At 39.9% G+C, this 21,287-nt stretch overlaps 1 long non-coding RNA gene across 1 annotated transcript in view; it reads left to right on the top strand.

Moving 5' to 3' along the window:
• The window catches only part of LOC309652107, a 430,763-nt gene that overhangs the window by 313,593 nt on the left and 95,883 nt on the right, over positions 1-21,287 (top strand). The gene's annotated exons all lie outside the window — the stretch shown is intronic.

Below are 21,287 nucleotides of genomic sequence, written 5' to 3'. Positions count from 1 at the left end.
CAGTTTGGCCTAAATGGAAAAGATATATTAATGCTAAGTTTGTTTTAGGGATGGAGAACTAAAGTATCATACATACACCTAAGTCCATGTAGGTAAGTTTATTTGTACTAATCAAACAAACTGTCTAGAGCATTAGAAACTCTGGGCCGTAGCATCATCTAATAGATAGACTTATATAGGCAAAGGAGTGGGTTCAGCACTTTTCCTCATTTGTTCTGCCTCTGTCTGCTCCAGCTCCTCCAGAGATGGGCCTACTCCATTCACCATTTGAAATCTCAAATGGTCTGATCCTACTTTCTAATCTATAAACAAGTCATATAGTATTTAGCCTTTTCCTGATTTGGGGGGAGGGGCGGCATTTTCATCTGTAATGAAAGCCTTACTAATTTACTTGTCCAAGCACATTTGTATAGCTCCATCACATGCCCACTTTAATAGATGCCACCTGATACAGAAGCCTACTACTTAGAAGCTTGCCTTATAAGCGTACTCAGTGTTTGAAATTTAGGCCACCTAAGAAAGGAAGTTCACCCATAGACACCGTTTCAGGTTTTGGTAAGGACTGGGGAGGGAAGCAGGAAGAATGAATAAATGAATGAATGAGACCTCATCTGGTATTAATATGACAGTGTTTCCACCTATAAAAATAGGGGGCTGTATTAGATTTCTAGGGTTCCTTCCAGCTCCTGTGGAAGATAATCTGGAGAAAAATATCTCACTTTCTCATCCTCAGGACCTCCCACTCTGATACTGTTCCCTAGCCCTTACCAAAAGGATGAAAACATTTTATAGCTGCTCCTAAAACCACATGGACTGTGGGCAAATGTATCACAGTATTTCTGGAACAGCATGCCAACTCTTGATTATTTATTATGTCATGAGTTCATGAGTGAGTGGGCCATGGTGATCTTCCTTCACAAGGGGGAGGACAAGTAGGCAGTGTATGCCCACCGGGAGCTGACATAGCTGCCTCCATATGAAGTGTGGATGACATCCCGAGGTACAGGAAAAGCCACATGATATGACGGAAGGAGCATGGGTTTTGGAGGACTATAGATATGGGTTTGATTCCTACCTCAACCATTTTTCTATCAGTGTGATCTTATGTAAGTTATTTGAGTTCTATTAGCCTCACTTTCCTCATATGTTAAGTAGGAATAATGATTCTATTGCCTATCAGGGTAGGTATTCAGCAGTGATCCTTATTATGCTAAAACTATTTGTCACTCTAGGAAACACATTTTCCTTCATTCTGTGTGTTGCGGTACTAAGAATCATCTTGTATGCCACTGCTGCCACCAATCTCGACTAATTCTTGCCCTTACCTCAAGCTGTCAATGTTAAGAGTACAAGGGGTTTGCAGCTCTTGACCTTCTGATATATGCCTCTCTGTGGTTTAGACAAAAATGTAATGAATCCCCCCTCTCCTCCCATCTTACCATGGTTTGCCTACATGGTAAAATGAAAGACACAGTTAAGCATGTGAAGATTTTACTATGAGATGGATAATATCTGTGATGGTTCATTTTATGTGTCAACTCAACTGGGCTAAGGGATGCCCAGATACCTGTTAAAACATTATTTCTCAGTGTGTCTGTGAGGGTGTTTCGCAGTGTGTCTGTGAGGGTGTCTCAGTGTGTCTGTGAGGGTGTCTGTGAGGGTCTGGAAGAGATTAGCATTTGAATCAGACTGAGTAAAGAGATCTGCCCTCACTAAAGTGGGTGGGCATCATCCAATCTGTTGAGGACCCAAATAGAACAAAAATGCAACTGAAGGGTGAATTCTCACTCTTCTTGAGCTAAGACTTCCATTTCTCCTGCCCTCGGACACTGGAGTTTCTGGTTTGCAGACTCTTTGGACTCAGACTGAATTATACTTTCAGCTTTCTTTTGCTTGCAGATGGCAGCTGGTGGGACTTCTTGGCCTCCATGACCACGTGAGCCAATTCCTATAATAAATCTCCTCATATATATCTATATGTAGATCTATCTGTCTATCTATCTATCTATCTATCTATCTATCTATCTATCTATCTATCTCCTATTGGTTCTGTTTCTCTGGAGAGCCCTAATACAATATACAAATTAATATTAGTAATAATAATTACAATAATGGCAGCTAACAGTTATGAGCATTTACTATGTTCTGTGCTTTATGCTTAGTACTTGACCTTCATAATCACTTAATCATCACAACAGTCTGATGAGATGGTTACTATTATTATTCTCATGTTAAGTCAAACACATTAAGGCTCAGAGAGGTTAAGTAGCTTGCCAAAAGCCATGTATTGTAACTAGTAAATGTAGGAATGGGGATTTGAGCCCAAATCTGTTTGACTCTATAGCCCGAGTTTCACCACTAAGCTATTTTAAATGATCCCCAATTGCTGTGAGAATCAAATGAGACTGTAATATGGTAATGCTTTAAAGACCTAGAAGTACTATCAAAATGGAAGGGCTTATTATTACCCAAACGATTAACTGAACCTAGCACTGTTTATTCAGATGCTTGGCAGCGTGTAGACAAAGCCTAAGCCTGTAATGGACCTTTTCCAAGTGGCAAAAGCTTAAATGTAATATAAGCTAATTGGTGACATGTCTTGATTTTCAAAGCATTAGGCAAGCTCATAAGTTCAGCTTCCGATCGGCATACCTGTCTCTTTTAAGTAACTGCACCTGTTTTACAATTCAGAGTGATTACATAACTTCAGAGCACTGGCGATTGCTCTCCAGCATTCAATTCTCTTAACAAACATTTATTGAGCACCTTTATACTATGTGTGTCTATGGAGCATCTCCTGTGTTCAGAGCATTCTTTGTCTGGATAGAGCTTTGTGACTTATATTTGGAAACACTACTTTGAAAAGCCCAGAGCAGAAAGACCGAGATAAAAGTTGTTTCCTCCAGTGAGAATAGATATTTACCTGGAGTTCACAGGTTTATGGTAGTGGTTTTCATATTATACATAGTAAAATCATTCAAGGAGCTTACCTGGGTTTTACTACTAAGATTCTGATTTAGCTGCTTTGGGATGGTGGGGGTTTTTTTTTTGTTTTTTGTTTTTTTGTCTGCGTTGGGTCTTCGTTGCTGCGCGCGGGCTTTCTCTACTTGCGGTGGGCGGGGGCTACTCTTTGTTGCAGTGCGCGGCCTTCTCATTGCGGTGGCTTCTCTTGTTGCGGAGCACGGGCTCTAGGCATGCGGGCTTCAGTAGTTGCGGCACGTGGGCTCAGTAGTTGTGGCTCACAGGCTCTAGAGCACAGGCTCAGTCGTTATGGCGCACGGGCTTAGTTGCGCCGTGGCATATGGGACCTTCCCGGACCAGGGCACAAACCCATGCCCCTACATTGGCAGGTGGATTCTCAACCACTGTGCCACCAGGGAAGTCCAGGATGGTGGTTTTAACAGCTGCCCAGGTGATTCTCATTGTCCAGCCAGGCTTGTTGAGCCACCGGTCCATAGCATCTTATCCCACCCAAGCCTCCAGCTAATGAAGGAATGAAATAGAAAAGGAAAACTACCAGAAATTTGGCTTTAGGTCCAACCTACTTGCTTCCTTTTCTCATTCCCCTCAATCCTTATGGTCACCCTATCCCTTTTAAGTGTCTGAATTTGGGCTTGTAAGAAAAATATCCACACTCTAACAAGTGAAGTGAAAATCTGGGTAATCAAATAGTCGAAACCACATAGTTATAGAGGTCGGGCTGCTAATACAAACGAGGGAGGCGAGCCAGATGGAGACTGTGGTGAACTTAAGACTACAGACCCCATCAAACACGAGGGTGGTGAAGGGGGCAGCAGCTGTGACTATAATCCAGTCAATTGTTCTCAGAGTTCTCAAAGTGTGGTTCTTGGATTTGGTCTAGGAACATCAGAAGAAAACTTGTTACAAATGCAAAAAGTCAACCTCTGCCCCCAGATCCACTGACTGAATCTGCATCTGGTGCCTGGGAGTGGAGGTGGGGGGCAGCAGTCAGTGGTCTAACAAGCCCTTCAGGGGATTCTGATCCAATACAACGTTTTCAAACCACTGTCTATAGTAATTCAAGCCCGGTGTGACCAGATCTGATTTTTCAAGAAAAGCCAGGAATCTGGCTTTCTTTTATTGAGCATCTTTAAACTGTGCTGTACGTGTTCATGGAACATCTCCTGTGCTCACATTATTCTGAACATCTCTTCTTGGCTTTCAAAGATTGGCAACTACTTCAGATTTTTGTTTGTTGGTTTTTTGAATACACCTTATGGTCCAAAGAAAACACATCCGTGGGCTAACCCGCAATTGTCTCGATCCTACAAGGGTTAAATAGTTTTGAAATATTCTTCACATCTTCGTGACATTCCCCGACCCACGCCTCAGTATCCTGAGTAACCAATTAAACCATGAAATTTGGAATACTGGCATAGGTAATTTCGATATGAGAACCCCAGCCTAGGTTTCCTATTAGTTTTATGGATAAAAACAAACAAGCAAAAAACTAGGAAGGATTGTGGATTAAATCAGTGTCACAAGTTTGAATCCTTTCACTCTCAAACCAAATTTCTAGACAGGGCCCATCCCTGGGTATTCATAATAAATTGCATAAATATCCAGTGAAGCCTCTTGATTTTTTTCAGCCTATTCCACTTATCTGGAGAGTAGGGAAGGCATGCAATGCCTAGATTGTGAAATTTACAACTCTAAGTACAGTCATGACTTTAGCACTCTTTCTACATTCGAGGAATTATGTGTACGTGAGAGAGAGATTTACTTAGACTGTGCTCATCAAATGGTGGTCTTTGAAAGCTATTGTATAGCACAGGAACACTGGAGTTTAAAATATAGGATGACCAACCATCCCAGTTTTCCCAGGACTGAGGAGGTTCATGAGAAGGGGAACTTCCGGTTTCAAAACCAGGACAGTGTGAGAAAACCAGGACAAGTTGGTCTTCCTAGTCTTTAGTGCTCGTGTTTCTCTTGCATCACTTTGCTTTGGATGTAGAACAGAATAAAGGTGGGAGTTGGTAGAAAAGTTACATTGTATTGTTAAAAACAATTTTATAACTGGCTAAAATCAAAAGGCAGACATTGTAGGAAGGGAAATTTTAGCCAGAAATAAGAAAAGACTTTCAAATGGAGGTGCCACTGAAGTGCCTGACATGAGATATAATATCCTGGAAGTCAGGCAGGATCCAACACAGTGCTGACCCCAGAGAGAGTTTAAAACATGGTCAAGTATGGAGACAAAGGGCTAAAGCTTTGGAGGCACCTGGTCTGAAGGGCAAATGGAGGTCAGTGAATTGCAAGGTAATCATGTCAGGATAATCAAGAACAGGGCAGGAAGCAGTGTACGAGGTGCATCGGAGAGAACAGTCCAGCACAGAGGTAGTTAAGCAACAAGAGGGTATTTGCAGCCTATTTTTGTGTGGTGGTAGGTGGTTCTATGGTATAGGAGTAGACCTCATGAATTAAAGGCATAGGGCAATAAGAAACTTTAATATCTACAGTTGATGAAAGGTTGGATTAAATGACCCTCATATTCCCATTCAATTTTGATAATCAGTGAAAATTCAGATTCTGTTAAAAAAAAGATACTTAACATGCTTATATTATTAATCTTTTACTCTATATCTTCAAAACTTGGGGTAATAAATCAAACTTTGTGAGATTAATGTGAGAATTAAAGAAAATGCATCATTTAGCATAATGCCTGGCACATAATAGTTGCTCAGTAAATGGGAGCTATTATTATTATTATGAAAATTCTTAAAATACATTTTCCTAAATCTAGCCTTTTTTTTCTGAATTTTTGAATTTTATTTATTTTTTTATACAGCAGGTTCTTATTAGTCATCGATTTTATATACATCACTCTATACATGTCAATCCCAATCACCCAGTTCATCACACCACCACCACCACCCCGTTCACTTTCCCCCCTTGGTCTCCATACGTATGTTCTCTACATCTGTGTCTCAATTTCTGCCCTGCAAACCGGTTCATCTGTACCATTTTTCTAGGTTCCACATATATGCGTTAATATACGATATTTGTTTTTTTCTTTCTGATTTACTTCACTCTATATGACAGTCTCTAGATCCTTCCACATCTCAACAAATAACCCAATTTCGTTCCTTTTTATGGCTGAGTAATATTCCATTGTATATGTGTACCACATCTTCTTTATCCATTCGACTGTCGATAGGCATTTAGGTTGCTTCCATGACCTGGCTATTGTAAATAGTGCTGTAATGAACATTGGGGTGCATGTATCTTTTTGAATTATAGTTTTCTCTGGGTGTATGCCCAGTAGTGGGATTGCTGGGTCATATTGTAATTCTATTTTTAGTTTTTTAAGGAACCTCCATATTGTTCTCCATAGTGGCTGTATCAATTTACATTCCCACCAACAGTGTAAGAGGGTTCCCTTTTCTCCACACCCTCTCCAGCATTTGTTGTTTGTAGATTTTCTGATGATGCCCATTCTAACTGGTGTGAAGTCCTCATTGTTGTTTTGATTTGCATTTCTCTAATAATTAGTGATGCTGAGCAGCTGTTCATGTGCTTCTTGGCCATCTGTATATCTTTGTTGGAGAAATGTCTATTTAGGTCTTCTGCCCATTTTTGGATGGGTTGGTTGATTTTTTGATATTCAGCTGCATGAGCTGTTTCTATGTTTTGGAGATTAATCCTTTGTCCATTGATTCGTTTGCAAATATTTTCTCACATTCTGAGGGTTGTCTTTTCGTCTTGTTTATGGTTTCCTTTGCTGTGCAAAAGCTTTGAAGTTTCATTAGGTCCCATTTGTTTCTTTTTGTTTTTATTTCCATTTCTCTAGGAGGTGGGTCAAAAAGGATTTGCTGTGATTTATGTCATAGAGTGTTCTGCCTATGTTTTCCTCTAAGAGTTTTATAGTGTCTGGCCTTACATTTAGGTCTTTAATCCATTTTGAGTTTATTTGTGTGTATGGTGTTAGGGAGTGTTCTAATTTCATTCTTTTACATGTAGCTGTGCAGTTTTCCCAGCATCACTTATTGAAGAGGTTGTCTTTTCTCCATTGTATATTGTTGCCTCCTTTATCAAAGATAAGGTGACCATATGTGTGTGGGTTTACCTCTGGGCTTTCTATCCTGTTCCATTGATCTATATTTCTGTTTTTGTGCCAGTACCATATTGTCTTGATTACTGTAGCTTGGTAGTATAATCTGAAGTCAGGAAGTCTGATTCATCCAGCTCCGTTTTTTTCCCTCAAGACTGCTATGGCTATTCGGGGTCTTTTGTGCCTCCATACAAATTTTAAGATTTTTTGTTCTAGTTCCGTAAAAAATGCCATTGGTAATTTGATAGGGATTGCACTGAATCTCTAGATTGCTTTGGTTAGTATAGTCATTTTCACAATATTGATTCTTCCAATCCCAGAGCATGGTATATCTCTCCATCTGTTGGTATCATCTTTAATTTCTTCCATCAGTGTCTTATAGTTTTCTGCATACAGGTCTTTTGTCTCCCTAGGTAGGTTTATTCCAAGGTATTTTATTCTATTTGTTGCAATGGTAAATGGGAGTGTTTCCTTAATTTCTCTTTCAGATTTTTCATCATTAGTGTATAGGAATGCAAGAGATTTCTGTGCATTAATTTTGTATCCTGCAACTTTACCAAATTCATTGATTAGCTCTAGTAGTTTTCTGGTGGCATCTTTAGGATTCTCTATGTATAGTATCATGTCATCTGCAAACAATGACAGGTTTACTTCTTTTCCAATTTGTACTCTTTTTATTTCTTTTTCTTCTCTGATTGCTGTGGCTAGGACTTGCAAAACTATGTGGAATAATAGTGGTGAGAGTGGATATCCTTGTCTTGTTCCTGATCTTAGAGGAAATGCTTTCAGTTTTTCACCATTGAGAATGATGTTTGCTGTGGGTTTGTCGTATATGGCCTTTATTATGTTGAGGTAGGTTCCCTCTATGCCCACTTTCTGGAGAGTTTTTATTATAAGTGGGTGTTGAATTTTGTCAAAAGCTTTTTCTGCATCTATTGAGATGATCATATGGTTTTTCTTCTTCAGTTTGTTAATATGGTGTACCACATTGATTGATTTGCATATATTGAAGAATCCTTGCATCCCTGGGATAAATCCCACTTAATCATGGTGTATGATCCTTTTAATGTGTTGTTGGATTCTGTTTGCTAGTATTTTACTGAGGATTTCTGCATCTATATTCATCAGTGATATTGGTCTGTAATTTTCTTTTGTGTAGTATCTTTGTCTGGTTTTGGTATCAGGGTGATGGTGGCCTCATAGAATGAGTTTGGGAGTGTTCCTTCCTCTGCAATTTCTTGGAAGAGTTTGAGAAGGATGGGTGTTAGTTCTTCTCTAAATGTTTGATAGAATTCACCTGTGAAGCCATCTGGTCCTGGACTTTTGTTTGTTGGAAGATTTTTAATCACAGTTTCAATTTCATTACTTGTTATGGGTGTGTTCATAGTTTCTGTTTCTTCCTGGTTCAGTCTTGGAAGGTTATACCTTTCTAAGAATTTGTCCATTTCTTCCAGGTTGTCCATTTTATTGGCATAGATTTGCTTGTAGTAGTCTCTTAGGATGCTTTGTATTTCTGCGGTGTCTGTTGTAACTTCTCCTTTTTCATTTCTGATTTTATTGATTTGAGTCCTCTCCCTCTTTTTCTTGATGAGTCTGGCTAATGGCTTATCCATTTTGTTTATCTTCTCAAAGAACCAGCTTTTAGTTTTATTGATCTTTGCTATTGTTTTCTTTGTTTCCATTTCATTTATTTCTGCTCTGATCTTGATGATTTCTTTCCTTCTGCTAACTTTGGGTTTTGTTTGTTCTTCTTTCTCTAGTTCCTTTAGGTGTAACGTTAGATTGTTTATTTGAGATTTTTCTTGTTTCTTGAGGTAGACTTGTATAGCTATAAACTTCCCTCTTAGAACTGCTTTTGCTGCATCCCATAGGTTTTGGATCGTCATGTTTTCATTGTCATTTGTCTCTAGGTATTTTTTGATTTCCTCTTTGATTTCTTCAGTGATCTCTTGGTTATTTAGTAAGGTATTGTTTAGCCTCCATGTGTTTGTCTTTTTTTTTTTTTTTTTTAAGAGCTAGAAGTGCTCTTTTTTTTTTTTTTTTTAAACTTTGGGTTTATTTATTTTATTTATTTATTTATGGCTGTGTTGGGTCTTCGTTTCTGTGCGAGGGCTTTCTCTAGTTGTGGCAAGTGGGGGCCACTCTTCATCGTGGTGCGCGGGCCTCTCATTATTGCGGCCTCTCTTGTTGCGGAGTACAGGCTCCAGACACGCAGGCTCAGTAATTGTGGCTCACGGGCCTAGTTGCTCCGCTGCATGTGGGATCTTCCCAGACCAGGGCTTGAACCCGTGTCCCCTGCCTCAGCAGGCAGATTCTCAACCACTGCGCCACCAGGGAAGCCCTGTTTGTCTTTTTAACGTTTTTTTCCCGTAATTTATTTCTACTCTCATAGCATTGTGGTCAGAAAAGATGCTTGATATGATTTCAGTTTTCCTAAATTTACTGAGCCTTGATTTGTGACCGAAGATATGATCTATCCTGGATAATGTTCCATGTGCACTTTAGAAGAAAGTGTAATCTGCGGTTTTTGGATGGAATGTCCTATAAATGTCAATTAAATCTCTCTGGTCTATTGTGTCATTTAAAGCTTCTGTTTCCTTATTTATTTTCATTTTGGATGATCTGTCCATTGGTGTAAGTGAGGTGTTAAAGTCCCCCACTATTATTGTGTTACTTTCGATTTCCTCTTTTAGAGCCGTTAGCAGTTGCGTTATGTATTGAAGTGCTCCTATGTTGGGTGCATATATATTTATAATTGTTATATCTTCTTCTTGGATTGATCCATTGATCATTATGTAGTGTCCTTCCTTGTCTCTTGTAACATTCTTTATTTTAAAGTCTATTTTATCTGATACGAGTATTTCTACTCCAGCTTTCTTTTGATTTCCATTTGCATGGAATATCTTTTTCCATCCCCTCACTTTCAGTCTGTATGTGTCCCTAGGTCTGAAGTGAGTCTCTTGTAGACAGCATATATATGGGTCTTGTTTTTGTATCCATTCAGCAAGCCTGTGTCTTTTGGTTGGAGCATTTAATCCATTCACGTTTAAGGTAATTATCGATATGTATGTTCCTCTGACCATTTTCTTAATTGTTTTGGGTTTGTTTTTGTAGGTCCTTTTCTTCTCTTGTGTTTCCCACTTAGAGAAGTTCCTTTAGCATTTGTTGTAGAGCTGGTTTTGTGGTGCTGAATTCTTCTAGCTTTTGCTTGTTTTTAAAGCTTTTGATTTCTCCATCGAATCTGAATGAGATCCTTGCTGGGTAGAGTAATCTTGGTTGTAGGTTCTTCCCTTTCATCACTTTAAGTATATCATGTAACTGCCTTCTGGCTTGTAGAGTTTCTGCTGAGAAATCAGCTGTTAATCTTATGGGAGTTCCCTTGTATGTTATTTGTCGTTTTTCCCTTGCTGCTTTCAATAATTTTTCTTTATCTTTAATTTTTGCCAATTCAATTACTATGTGTCTCAGCGTGTTTCTCCTCAGGTTTATCCTGTATGGGACTCTCTGCACTTCCTGGACTTGGGTGGCTATTTCCTTTCCCATGTTAGGGAAGTTTTCGACTATAACCTCTTCAAAAAGTTTCTCTGGTCCTTTCTCTCTTTCTTCTCCTTCTGGGACCCCTATAATGCGAATGTTGTTGCCTTTAATGTTGTCCCAGTGGTCTCTTAGGCTGTCTTCATTTCTTTTCATTCTTTTGTCTTTATTCTGTTCCACAGCAGTGAATTCCACCATTGTGTCTTCCAGGTCACTTATCCGTTCTTCTGCCTCAGTTATTCTGCTATTGATTCCTTCTAGGGTATTTTTCATTTCAGTTATTGTTTTGTTCATCTCTGTTTATTTGTTCTTTAATTCTTCTAGGTCTTTGTTGAACATTTCTTGCATCTTCTCGATCTTTGCCTCCATTCTTTGTCCGAGGTCCTGGATCATCTTCACTATCATTATTCTGAATTCTTTTTCTGGAAGGTTGCCTATCTCCACTTCATTTAGTTGTTTTTCTGGGGTTTTATCTTGTTCCTTCATCTGGTACATAGCCCTCTGCCTTTTCATCTTGTCTATCTTTCTGTGAATGTGGTTTTTGTTCCACAGGCTGCAGGATTGTAGTTCTTCTTGCTTCTGCTGCCTGCTCTCTGGTGGATGAGGCTATCTAAGAGGCTTGTGCAAGTTTCCTGATGGGAGGGACTGGTGGTGGGTAGAGCTGGCTGTTGCTCTGGTGGGCAGAGCTCAGTGAAACTTTAATCTGCTTGACTGCCTATGGGTGGGGCTGGGTTCCCTCCCTGTTGCTTGTTTGGCCTGAGGCAACCCAACACTGGAGCCTATCTGGGCTCTTTGATGGGGCTAATGGCAGACTCTGGGAGGGCTCACGCCAAGGCGTACTCCCCAGAACTTCTGCTGCCAGCGTCCTTGTCCCCACAGTGAGCCACAGCCAACCCCTGCCTCTGCAGGAGACCCTCCAACACTAGCAGGTAGGTCTGGTTCAGTCTCCTATGGGGTCACTGCTCCTTCCCCTGGGTCCCCATGTGCACACTACTTTGTGTGTGTCCTCCAAGAGTGGAGTCTCTGTTTCCCCCAGTCCTGTAATCAAATCCCGCTAGCCTTCAAAGTCTGATTCTCTAGGAATTCCTCCTCCTGTTGCCAGACCCCCAGATTGGGAAGCCTGACATGGGGCTCAGAACCTTCACTCCAGTGGGTGGACTTCTGTGGTATAAGTGTTCTCCAGTTTGTGAGTCACCCACCCAGCAGTTATGGGATTTGATTTTACTGTGATTGCGCCCCTCCTACCGTCTCATTGTGGCTTCTCCTTTGTCCTTGGATGTGGGGTATCTTTTTTGGTGAGTTCCGGTGTCCTCCTGTCGATGATTGTCCAGCAGCTAGTTGTGAATCTGGTGTTCTCACAAGAGGGAGTGAGAGCACGTCCTTCTACTCCGCCATCTTGGTTCAGGGCGTCAAATCTAGTCTTTCTTGATAGAAAATTTTGTTGTCTCTTTTTATTTTTTTTTTGTAATTTTCACATTGTGAACCTAATTTTTTAAACTGGTAGATGTCTCATAGTAAACATTGCCAAATTATTGATGCTTGGTGCAAATATTTCAATTCTCCTTATAATTGTTTTTTGACATTACCTTAATAACAATAACTTTTTCTCTTGTCCATAATTTAAGTTTTCACTTAATAAAGTTTGCATTGCATTTCTAATTGCTTTGCATGACATTCTCCCATATACTCTTTAAGTCATTTGGGATATAACACTAAACCATGTTAATGAAATTAACCCCACTCATTGAACTTAAATAAGATGCTATACAACCATAAATCATGACATATGACCACCCCTAGTTTTTATTATTTACAAGTTATAGTAACTGATTTGGAATTTATTTTATTAATTTAAAAGAATATAATGTTTCATAGGGAAGTAGCATAAATAGAAGGTGATGGAATAGAATAGCTATTAAGTGCATGGGTTTTTGTAGTCAGGCAGATTGGTTGAAATCTTGGTTCCAATATTGTGGAATCCTCGGGAAATTATGCGACTTATGTTAGCCTCAGTTTTCTCATCTCTACAGTAGGGAAAATAACGTCTACATCAGAGTGTTGTCAGTGAGGCTTCAATTAAATGAAATGAGTCTTAGAAAGCATTTAGAATGGTAAGTTGCTCAATAAATGTGAATCCTTTCTACCACCACTATTATTGTTAGTCATTTAAACATCATAAAACAATCTTTTAAAATCCTCATTTTGATGAAAGATATCAGATGTATTCTTCCTGTTTGAATCTGATATTTTATCTGATGATTTATGGCATACTTCTATCTTGCATATTCATCTTTACACCTTGTCTAGTATATTTAGCATTTAGGCATTTAAGAATATTTAACGCCTAATACTGTGTGAGCATTTACAATTCAGAACATTCAGCTGGTCAATGAGAATGCGCACTGACCCTAACAGTACGTTAATACCATGCCACTACATACTGGTTGACTATCAACCTGCCTTTGACATAGGGCTGAAGGTGTGGCAAAATTTCATGGAGATTTGAAAGGCCAAAGGTTGCAATATGATCAGGCCAAAGAAGATTTGAGTATGGGCAGGCCCACAAAGATAAAAGTCTAATGTCTATTGTGATGTATTATTCTTTACTAAGACTCTTGCAGATGGTATGGGGTTTCAGGTCCAGCTTTCCATTCATTAAAGTCTTTGGTGCTGGGTATAATCTTTGGTATGGCATGATTATTTTGCTTAGTGGGAAACTAGTGTGAAGATAGCTTAGCTTTCTTCACTCATTTAGGTAATAATAGCAGAGGCATAGACTTTGGAGTAAGACTTATAATCTATGTGACCTTGGATATGTTATTGAACTTCTATGTATCTCAGTTTCCTCAAAACATTGTGGGACTGACCTCTACATACAGCTTAATTTAAGTATCGTGTTGTCCAAGCCCGCTTTGACACCCCATCAGTAACTCCAGATATTTAGGGACACTGGCCAGATTCTCTGCTACAAATTAATTTTAACTGTAAAGTATCTATAACATGTAGCATATTTGCTTAGGGAAGGAGAGAATGCTAGAAATCAGACTATCAAAGGTAAATGTATACATTTAAAAGGGTATTATAGCTCCAAAAAGAATTAGAAATCATCGGCTAGGTTTTTGGTAGTAGAAGAATAAAAGTTAATTGGAGTCAGGCAAAGGCGTAAGGCAAGTTCAATAAAGGACACCAGTCTCTGTTTCAATAATGCCAAATATCCAAAAGGATATAGAAATATAAAGGTAATTATTCAGATATGTTAAAATAACTCCCTATTAACCAGGTGATTTTTGTACAAATGTTAGGCATTCAGATCCTTCAAAGATAATAAAGTCCTTAGCAGGTCATCATGGTGCCTTGTAGACCACAAGAAGGAGTTTGCGTTTTATTCCAAGTATGAATTAAACTTCTGGATAGTTTTGAGCCAAGGAATGTTATATGATCAAATTTATATGTTAAAAAATGCCTTAGGATGTTTAATGGATAATTGATTTTTGAAGTGCAAAAGAGGAATCACCTTTGGTGAAATGTTTGAAATGATAGTGGCTAGGAGAAGGGTAACATTGGTAGAGGAGGTGATAAAAGGTAAAATTTAGTATTTATTTTTAAGATGGAGGTATTAAGATTTCCAGGTATGTTTTATATAGCTGGTGGGGTGATGGAAAGAGCAACGATGTGAATGATGGTGCTATTTCCTCACTTGCGGAAGATGTGAGACAGAGCAGGTTTTTTCTGCTCTCACTCCCAACCTCCAAACCTGTGTTAATCCCGTCATCAATTTTCTGTATTTCTACTCCTTGGATGGTAACACTATTGAAGAATCATTTCTCTCTGCTGATTGGTTTCACCACTGTCGATTTCTTCTTTTAATTCATCTGAGTTCTCACTGTTGTCTAGCAATGTGTTTATTTAACTATTAAATTCTGCATGGGAGATACTCCAAACTCTTCCACTCTTCTCAAGCCACCCTCTGCCCTTTGTTCCTCCTATTCTTGGCAAGTAACTGTATACAGTTGTCGACTGAAAAATATGCGCAACGTGAGAGTTGTGAGTTAAGTTTTATTTGGGGTAAAATGAGAACGATAGCCTGGGAGACAGCATCTCGGATCGCTCGGAGAAACTGCTCCAAAGAGGCAGGGGGGAAGGTCAGTGTTACATATGACTTTAGTGAAGGGGGGACGTGCAGTCAGGCACACATTTTGGCAGAGGCTGGCTGCTAGTCACGAGGAGCAGATGTCACTGCCAATGATTTTAGTGCTTTTCTAGATACGAGGAGATGCAAGAATTGGGCTCATAGAATCTTCTGAAAATTTCTATCTGAAAGCCTGTTCTACCAGTTTTTCCCAGAGCACAGAGTTCCTCATACCTGATCTCCACCCTGAACTCCTTTCAGGGGGTGTTGCAGGTCAGAGGCTGCAGTGGCGTGTGACTTAATCCTTGTAGAGGCAGATGGCAAGTGCCAATTTGTAGGTGGCACAGTCATCCCTCAGAATCTGCAGGGGATCGGCTCTAGGACCTGCCATGGATACCAAAATCCCCTGATGCTCATTCCCATAGTCAGCCCTATGTATCCACGGATGTGGAAGCCTCAGATACAGAGGTCAACTGTATTTTACTTTGTAGAGCATTTTAAGGTCATTTGATATATTTTCTCACATTTTTAGGACCTCCTCTGCTTTCCTCCTGTCCTTAAGGAGAGTTTCCCTATTCCTTTTCAAGGTTAATATCCCACTTATGCTGTTGATTAATGGAAGAGAGGGTAGGGAATTGAATTATCTTTTCCTCTCTTCCTGGTATCTTCAGAGAGCTCATTTTCCTTTGAGATTGTTAATTATATTGAGTGTGTTAGCCTAGATCTGTCAGGGCCCACCAAGTGAAGAAGGACCTTCTGGAAGAGAAATGAGCACAAAGGAACGAAGAGGGGAGAGAGATAGAGACAGGGACACAGAGACAGACAGACGGACACTGTTTAAGTCCCCTTGGATCTTGCCCAGCTTAAAGCTACATATAGCCCTAGCCTTTGTTATATAAGCTTATAAGGTACAGTTTCAGATTTTTGCTTAAGCTAAGTTGAGTAGAGTTTCTGTCACTTGTGACCTATTGAGCCCTCTTATGGTGACCCCTGAAACACCTCTGTAACTCTAGGAACCAAAGTGAAAATAACTCTTCTTGAGTACAGTCCTCAACACTTACTTTTAGAAAATGAAGACATCTTGAACATGTTTTTTATTTAACAAGGAGAAAGAAGCATTGGGAGAGAGCTGATTGATGGAAACGGTGAGAGGAAGAAATGCTCAAAAGCATAGGCAAGCAGTTAGCTTTAGAATGGAGAATGAAAATCTGAGTCAGGGAGGAAGATGAGAACCCTTTCTGGATCTATTCAGTCTTGTTGAACCAACTTTGTTTACATGCCTGTCCCAGAACCAACCACTGTGGCTAGGGACATGAAATGTTCTTGCTGACCAAGCCAAGGGCATGAACCAGGGATGAGGATGACTAGAGCCGCCTTAAATGGAGTGGGAGTGGCTTCACATAGGGGAAAAAATGAGCCATAAAAAGTCTGAAAACCAGTGCCTTAGAACAAAAGTCAGCAAACTTTTTCTCTAAAAGGCTAAACAAAATCAGGCAGTGGACTGGATTTGGTGTGTGGGCTATAGTTTGCCAACCCCTTTCCTAGAAGGTTGGCAGTGACCTGTTTGAAAAACCCAAAGAAATTTTCTTAGTGCTCCTATTCCTTGAGCAGGAACCTGAAAACAGCCTAGAGTCATAGAAGAAGGGAACATTTTTTAAAGCAGAGCTTCTTAGCCTTATTTTTTAGATGCACAATGATTTCTTATTCTATCTTCAGTAATATCCCCATCAACCAAGATTTGTAGAGCAATCTCCCCCCAAATTTGATATTCACTACTAGGAGTTCATGAGATGATTTTAGGTGGCACAAGGATAAATATTTTAAAAATTTTAATAGTTATACTAAATCTTAAAATCCATGTTTTAATAGATTTCATTGCTTATTATGATGCTGAGTTAGACAAAGTAGGTTGATTTAAATAATATAACACATGAATGATACAAATTGAGGAAACGGTTAATGAGCATTAACTCTCAGTTGAGCTATGACATCTATAGGCCTTTTGGATATGATTTTTGAAATTATACATGCTCTCTTATTCCTTCCTCCATGCCTCAGACCCTCCCTAACCAAGAGATTGCAATACCCCTTTCTAGGAGGCAGGCTTCCCCATTCTCTCCACTTTGGGACTTTTCTATTTTTAATGGGTTAAGTGCAGTTCACTGGCTCTTGGCCCAAAAATCTTCAAGATACCATGTAGTACTTGACATCACCAATGTCTCATCTTCTCATGGCCAAGCTAAAGCCAACAGCTTACCATGTGAGACAGCTTTTCTGTCTGTATTCTGTTTCTGTTAATAGTGCTACCGTCCTGTTAGTCACGCAGACTGAGAACTTGGTTCACATCTTTAACTCTTGCTCTTCCTGGACCATTCTGACTAATTATTTTAGGCATTTCTATCACCCAATGACTATTCATTCTATTCTCTGTGAGAGGACATTTATTCCATAACTTTTTGTGGGGAAGATGTCAGGAAGGAGTTCCTCTTACTGCTCTCCCATCCTCTGGACTTTGGCTCTAAACAATCCTGTACACTACTTCAGGATTAATCTTCCTAAAGCACGAATCTGACATGTCATGCTCATGCTCAAGCATAGTCAATGGCTCTGCATTATCTACTAAATGATGTCTAAATTCATTCATATAGTATTCAAGATCCTTGACAGTCTGCTCCCGCCTAATTATTGGTCCATGTATTCTACTGCTTCCCTCTATATTCCCTGAGCTCCAGCGAACCCAAGTGCCTCCACAATTTCATTATACTTTTCCCCTCTGTGCTTTTGCATACTCTATTCTCCTGTCAAGAAACCCTTCCACTTTTTCTTTTCAAAATCCTATCAGTTTCGAATGATTAAGTAAAATGATGCTGTATCCATATCATGGAATACTTTGTGGCTGTTAACATGATGGTTTACAAGGGTTTTAAACATTTATTCACTTACATGACAATATTATAGAGCATCTCCTACATGCCAGACACTCTGCTACATGCCAAGGATACAGAGGTTCAAAGGACAGACACAGCTGATGCCATCATAAAGCTTAAGTTAGAGTGGGGTGTTTAGACATTGAGGAACTCAGTGGAGGTGTGCTGCGTGCTTGAACGATAATAGTGGGGGTGATACGGACATTTAACCTCGTCTAAAGGTAAAGGGCAGCTTCTTGGAGGTAGTCATGTTTTAGGCATGCCTGAAACATGGAAAGATCATGGTTCTTAAACTTTTTGGTCTCAGGACCCCTTTGCATTCTTTTTTCTTTTTTTTTAAATTAATTAGTTAATTTATTTTATTTTTGGCTGCGTTGGGTCTTCGTTGCTGCGTGTGGGCTTTCTCTAGTTGCGGCGAGCGGGGGCCACTCTTTGTTGCAGTGCGCGGGCTTCTCGCTGCGGTGGCTTCTCTTGTTGCAGAGCACGGGCTCTAGGCACGCGGGCTTCAGTAGTTGTGGCACGTGGGCTCAGCAGTTGTGGCTCCCGGGCTCTAGAGCGCAGGCTCAGTCGTTGTGGCGCATGGGCTCAGCTGCTCCGCGGCATGCGGGATCTTCCCCGACAAGGGATCGAACCCATGTCCCCCGCAACGGCAGGCAGACTCTCAACTGCTGCGCCACCAGGGAAGTCCCCCCTTTGCATTCTTAAAAATAATTGAGCTTTTGTCTATATGGGTTATACATACATATTTCAATACTTACTATTAGAAATTTAGAATAATTGACAATTAAAAATGTGTATGTCAATAGGTTTATTATTTTAATAACAAATACCTGTATTCTACAAACCATAAAATGTTTAGTGAGGAAAGTGGCACTTATATTTTTACTAATCTCTTTAATATCTGGCTTAATAGAAGACTGGATTTTCACATCTGCTTCTGAGTTCAAGCTTTCTTGATGTGTTGTTTTGGTTGAAGACTATGAAGAGAGTCCAACCTCACACAGATATGTAGTTGGAAAATGGAGGAGTATTTTAATAGTCTTGTCAGATAATTGTAGATATTCTTCTTTGACACTACACCAAAACTCAACAAGTGGCAATTTCTCAAAGGTTAGCTGCAATATGGAATCTGAAACGCTATCAGTGAACTTTTCATACTCTGTTACATTAAAACCATTTCGTCTACTTTTTTACTTTGAATGGATCCTTTAATGATACATGATTTTGACCTCGTGGATCCCCCGAAGGGGGCTCTCAGATCCACAGGGACCCTCTGATCACACTTTGACAGCTACTGGAGTGAGAGTTACTTTGATATTTGGGGGAGGGCAAAGATAAAGAAATATTCCAATGGTCAGAAAAGCACACACAGGAAAATGCATAGGTTATGATGTTACTGAATATACAAGATATACACAGGAGGATCTCAACGCTTTAAAGGAAAGTGATTAACGCAGAATAAAGTCTGTAAGGAAATACTCCAAAATGTTAACAGTAGTTCTTCACAGGTCATTTGCTGTGCTTTTAAAATTTCCCCAAACTTTTCTATTTTCAACAATGAGCTGGTTATTACTTTGAAAATTAATGAAAAATAAATCCTAAGTATCTTTTATTTTTATTATTTTTTTTGGCGGTGCCGCACGGCATGCAGGGATCCTAGTTCCCCAACCAGGGATCGAATCCGTGCCCCCTGCAGTGGAAGCAGAGTCTTAACCACTGGACCGCCAGGGAAGTCCCTAAGTATCTTTTAAAATTCGGCTTATAGGTTATACCCTTTATGAAGCCTTTTCTTCTTCCCTCCCTAATCCAGAAGTAACCTCTCCTTGTTTAGTGCTTTCCTAACACTTAGTTTGCACTTTCCTATTGGGACTTCAAACATTTTGTAGTGTTATTGTAGGGCTGTTCATACAGATTGTACCAGTTCTATTACCTGGAGGGTAGCAACTAGAATTTATTTCCCCAGCATCATGCAGAGTTCCTTATATTGTAAAAGGGCTCAACAATTTTTTTTTTTTTGGGAATTAAACTGAATTGAAATCCTAAGTGTTTCACCCAGTTTAAATGACATTTTAAAATGTTATTACTAAATAACATACAACTACTCTAGAAAATTTGGGAAAATAGAGAAAAGTATAGTAAGACAGCACAGCATCATGGTTAACAGCAAAGGCTTTGCAGTTCTACTGACGTAGCTTCAAATCCTGGATCTGCTATGTGCTTATTACTATCTCCACGTGGCCACGGATGTGTCTCCTAATCGTTGTGATTCCTAGTTTCTCCATCTGTGAAGTGGAGGTTATATTCATGCCTCCCAGCATTGTTGTGAGGAATTGATGAAATAATGTACATAAAACTCCAGGTATACAGTAATTCTTGATGAATGGTAGCTACTTATTACTATTGTTTTTTTTGGGTCGGGGGGCAGGGCATGCCCTGCCGCATGTGGGATCTTAGTTTCCGGACCAGGGATCGAACCTGCGCCCCCTGCAGTGGAAGCGCAGAGTGTTACCCACTGGACCACCAGGGAAGTCCCTATTATTATTTTGATTATCCATAATCATTCATCCGAAAATCCACAAATTCACTGTGATGAATGCATTGTCTAGTAGATTCAGAGTCCCTGGGCACATAATATTCCTGTTACTCCTAATCACCTTTGAAACTGTGCCCTGATGATTGAGTTGGTGTGAGGTGATCTCGCCATTTCCAGATAAAAATGTGCCTATAAAAAGTTCTGACTCAGCTTATGGGCTGCAATGTTATAAGCAATCCGGAGTGGTGGCAAGAGATTCAGATGAACAAGTGGAGAGTCTAATTACCAGCAATGTTTTTATTAGAAGGCTATAGCTCATACTGTGATTTTTGTTACATTTGTTAATGACAGTGCTGAATGACACACTCTGTAGTTTAGCCTGGGAAGCATGTCCTGGGGCTGCTACAGCAGCTGTGTCAGTCAGCTGAATTGAATATCTGGTGAACTAATAGCCAAATCAACACATTTGTTCCCTGCCTCTTGTCATACTAAAAAAGAAGAAAATGTGCTCAACTTATGAAAATGATACCATTGACCCTTTCAAAATACCTGGGAATTTCCCAGTTGGTGGTCATGAGCTTTCATGAAGCATACAACGCTATCTCCTTAGAACATACTGGGAGTAGGTGGAAGGTTCTCATTGGAGAATTAGGTTACCCACTGTCATCAATCAATGCCCTGTTGTCCCTTTTAAGATGTTCACACCAGCACTGACACTTGCAGACCTAGCCTAGCCATTCTATAGCAAGAAGAGAATGGGCGAGAGAGTTTTCACTGTTCCATCTTATGGGGTACCAGGTCTGCTTCTGCTCTGCAGACTGCTTACCTGGCTGTGTTACCTTGAATCTGTGTTCTCCCAGGGACTAAAGTGGTCCTTGGATATGCTTGTATCCAGAGTTACCCGCCCTTTATTGTTCCACCTGGATCTGATCAGTGCCTTCCATTGTAGCATTTTGCCTAGGCTTTCTCTGAGATGCCAAATGTCCCATGTCCTCAAATTACCTACTTATGAATCCATGTGCCATCATCAAATTCATAGATTTGATGAATCCATCCAGTCAAAATTCTAATTTCCTTGCTAAGTTTACTTTA

The sequence above is a fragment of the Balaenoptera physalus genome (assembly GCF_965194825.1).
Source record: "Balaenoptera physalus genome assembly, chromosome: X".
In the NCBI taxonomy this organism is placed as follows: Eukaryota; Metazoa; Chordata; class Mammalia; order Artiodactyla; family Balaenopteridae; genus Balaenoptera; species Balaenoptera physalus.
The sequence above is the reverse complement of the archived record's forward strand: the minus strand, read 5'-3'. Positions and strand labels throughout refer to the sequence as shown.